At 38.3% G+C, this 4,353-nt stretch overlaps 1 long non-coding RNA gene across 1 annotated transcript; it reads left to right on the forward strand.

Annotated features, from left to right (window-relative positions):
• Positions 1–1,073: 1,073 nt before the first annotated feature.
• Positions 1,074–3,304, forward strand: LOC122723042. Its single transcript, XR_006349909.1, has 3 exons — positions 1,074–1,357; positions 1,455–1,550; positions 3,100–3,304. It is a non-coding gene; the product is annotated as an uncharacterized LOC122723042 (long non-coding RNA).
• Positions 3,305–4,353: the final 1,049 nt, after the last annotated feature.

Raw genomic sequence — 4,353 nt, forward strand, 5'->3', positions numbered from 1 at the left:
TGGAAGCTGTTAGTTCGAAATCGGGCACCAGATGTAACATGGGTGATAGACTTGGCAGTTTTGGGATGGAAGCTCTTAGTCCGAAATCGGGCACCGGTTGTAACAAAGGTGATAGACATGGCAGTTTTTGGGATGGAAGCTGTCAGTCCCAAATCGGGTGCCGGATGTAACATGGTTGATAGACTTGGTAGTTTTTAGGATGGAAGCTGTTAGTCCCAAATCGGGCACCGGATGTAACATGGGTGATAGACTTGGAAGTTTTTGCGATGGAAGCTGTTAGTCCGAAATCAGGCACCGGATGTAACAAGGGTGATAGAGTTGGCAGTTTTTGGGATGGAAGCAGTTAGTCCGAAATCGGGCACCGGATGTAACACGGGTGATAGACTTGGCAGTTTTTGTTATGGAAGCTGTCAGTCTGGAATCAGGCACCGGATATAACATGGGTGATAGACTTGGCAGTTTTTGGGATGGAAGCTGTTAGTCCGAAATCGGGCACCGGATGTAACATGGGTGATAGACTTGGCAGTTTTTGGGATGGAAGCTGTAACATTCCAAAACCTGCAGGTAGAAATAAAGCAACCATTATCTTTCAATTGTACCAGTCCGAAGTTAGAATAACTAGCTTCAGGGGAGGTGCTAGCTTAACCTCGAGCTAATTAGGGGAGGTGCTAGCTTATCCATAGCCGTCTGACACACAATTTGTTTAAAGATGGAGCACTAAAAGTTGTGTTTAGAGGTCTAACTTGCATTTCATATAGAGTTATTCGTCCAAAGGTAGAGTTAAAATAAGAACGACCAGTAATAGTATTTTCACATCTTCAAACTGTAATAACTGAATCATAGAAAACCCAAATAAGAAAACAGACATAGCTTAAAATAAAGTATCTAACGTGATAAGCAGGTCGGAATCAAGTTGCTATCGGGAGGTGCTTAAGGGTTTCCCGACGTGCTAGCTTGAGGTGCTTCCTACAACCGACGTGCTTGCTTAAATAAAATGAACTTCTAAATGTTAAAAATGTAAGTTTAGTAGGTCAATCTATGAATATTGAAAGTTTAAAAATAAAATTCCAAGTTTGCCCTCCACCTTTTTCTATATTTACACCTAACCCACCATATGACACCTAGCCATGCATGACTAAGCATGAAAGAAAAGAGTTGTCATTCATTTGGTCCATCATTGCCGTGGCTACACCAAAAGGAAAGAGAAAAAGCTTTTGCTTTCTTATCTTCCATTTCCACCATAGTTCATCAAAAAGATAAAATCTCCAGCCACACAAAATCTGTTCTTAAGTGTAATAACCAGCAAGGAAACCATAGAAAGGGAGGAAAGAAGGAGAGAAGTTAAGGTGCTTTAGTGGTAAGTGATGAAATTGAAAACTAGGTTAGGTAAACATATTCTTAATTATATGTTGTTAAATGAATTAAAGCTCCTGTTTTTCTTATTCTTTGTAAAGAACAAACTCAAAGGGAGGAAGGTACATCAAAGGGGAAAGGCAAGGAAAGAGAGTAACTAAGGTGTACCTAAAGCTTTTGAAAAGATTGTGCAAAAGGTTTGGTGATTGTATGAACTTCTGTTTTCCTTTGATTTTCTCATGAATATGTAACATTAGGGATTGGTTTTGTTTGCTGGAAATTCTCTTTTGATTGTATGGATATGTAATATGAATGTTGAAATGATGATTGGAAGGCTTAAAGTACATAGATACTACATGGAAGCCAAAAACATAAAACTGGCAGAATAGGTTCCAACAGGACAGTCTGTGTTAGAAGCCTCATAACTTATTGTGTGATCATTCAAATTAAGCCTAACATATACCAAATGAAAGCTAAGACACAAATCTCAAACTTTCATGAAGTGACCAAATTCTGAATCTGTAGCTAAGTATGTGAAAATTGCTAGTGAACCTAAGCTGGTCACAGGGAATTGTGCATCCGGAGCAGTATGTATCTCCTAGACCATAACTAATGATTTACTCAATGAAATGAATTAAGACCAGTTCCAAATGAACCCTGACAAGTATACCTAAAACTTTGTATAAGAAATTTAAGCTTGAATCTGTATGAAAATGTATGCATATGATAGGTTTTGTTAGATTAAAAACAGATACCAAAACTGTACTGGTTAGGACCTGATTGAGCAGGTTGCAAAGAAAAATTTATAACTTAAGTTAGGAAGGTCAGAATTAGATGTAATATATCTTGTTAGAAAGATAAGACATAAATACACAACGTTCATGAAGAAAAGTGAGTCTAATTGTGTCCATAAGCTACTTAAAACTGTGATACAATCTCAGGCAGAAACAAAGCTTAATGTAAATATTGACCTAAAAGGGATTGACATGCTAGCTTTGTGGCCAAATTACGCACATGCTAACTTGACATGCCTGCTTTACGCACGTGCTAGCTTAAGAGACTAAAACTTTTCATGCATATTCTTGATGACATAGTAAAATGTTTATGGCTGAATAATATGCTCATAAGTGAATATGTTCTATTACATATATATGAATGCTTTTAAGGACTCTTTTTATTGATGTGATTGCTTATTTAGTACCAATAAATATTTAACATGAAACTATGCATTCTTGGCCCTAGTAAACCTCAGTGGGAGTCATAGATAGCATAAGGGTATGGCATGCCATATACAGTGTAGCAGTACTGCGCCCTAATGGGCTACATGATATGATCTTATCGACACATTATGTGTCATACAGTTTCCCGGCTTTTTAGCCATACAGGCACAACATTCGGCCCCCGGGCCATACAGTTTGGCACTTTGTGCTATACAGATACAGTTTCCCTTATCTAGCTAAATGATCCTGTGAAGAGTTTATAGGGGCTAAGATTTAATTATATGACTTGTTAATGCTTTGCTAGCATGCACATAAGATGGTTACAAAAATATGAATGACCTTACATTTATACAACTGCATGACTTGATTTGGCACTTATCACCCACTGACACATAAAAATTTCATTTGCCTTATAAAATGATTTCATTATATCTGTCATGAGTATTCCTATTATATGTGAATGAGTATATAAGTTGTTATTTACCCACTGGGCATAAGCTCAGCGCATTGGATTTTCCATGCGCAGGTAATAGATAGAGGAAGCAACAGTTAGGAGGTCTGGTTCTGCATCAGCACAGAGACATCATCATAACCAGTCAGTCACAAGATTTGTACAGAGGTTGTTTATGGTTGGCATGTACATTAATAGTCTACCAAGAGTCTGTAAATGAGTGTTGTAAATAGTACAAATATATACAAATGTGTTGACTAACTTAAGTTATTATGTTCTATTTATGGATTTGATAATGTGAAATGAGCAAATATTGAGATTTTATGACTATTTTTCACAGGGATAATTGCTAATAAACAGGCGAGACTTTTGCGGTTTCTCCATTTAAAATTATTTTGTGAATCAACATGCATTTAAACAAACTAAAGAACAATTTATAAGGTCAAAGCTATCTTAAGTCCACATATGTAATTGCATATAGTATAGTATGTGGCATCCTTTACTAAGTTATTGTATAGACGGGTAAGGGGTGTTACATTTTTTGGTATCAGAGCATGGGTTTAGGCGGTTCTAGGATATAGCATAATTAATGTACATGCCAAATGTGTCCAGGTTATGATGTATCTTTATAAAATTGATGCAGGCCTATTTGTTTACAGAGGATGTCTGAGGAATCACAACGTGCTATAGATGAGGAGGTGGGAAGTCATGCCCCCTCAGAACCCATTGAGCCAGCAGTTGCACCAGCCCCTCATGGTGAAGATAGGCCAGGACAGGATGCATTTTTACAACAGTTGGCAGATATGTTTAGACGAGTTTCAGGGGCAGCACCTCAGGTGCCACCACCAGTTGCAGTACCTATGCAGGCTCCTGCTAGACCACCAATAGACAAGCTTAGAAAATATGGAGCTATGGAATTCAAAGGCAGAAGAGAAGATGATGCTCCAGTAGCAGAGTACTGGCTGCAAAGTACAGAGAGAGTGTTGCAGCAGCTTCAGTGCACACCACCAGACAGTGTGGCTTGTGCAGTTGCTTTGTTACAAGAAGAGGCCTATCAGTGGTGGGACACCACATCACAGATAGTTCAATCTGAGCAGCGGACTTGGGAATTCTTTCTGGCTGAGTTTCGAAAGAAGTATATAGGAGATTTGTATATGGATGAGAAGAGAAAAGAGTTCCTATATTTGAGACAGGGCAGGATGACTGTTAGCGAGTATGAAAAAGATTTCATCAGATTGAGTAAGTATGCCCGGGAAATGGTGCCTACAGAGGAAGCTAAATGTAAGAAATTTGAGCAGGGTTTGCATAATGACATTAGGGTGCTTTTGG

Source organism: Manihot esculenta, unplaced genomic scaffold (assembly GCF_001659605.2).
Source record: "Manihot esculenta cultivar AM560-2 unplaced genomic scaffold, M.esculenta_v8 Scaffold66, whole genome shotgun sequence".
NCBI lineage: Eukaryota > Viridiplantae > Streptophyta > Magnoliopsida > Malpighiales > Euphorbiaceae > Manihot > Manihot esculenta.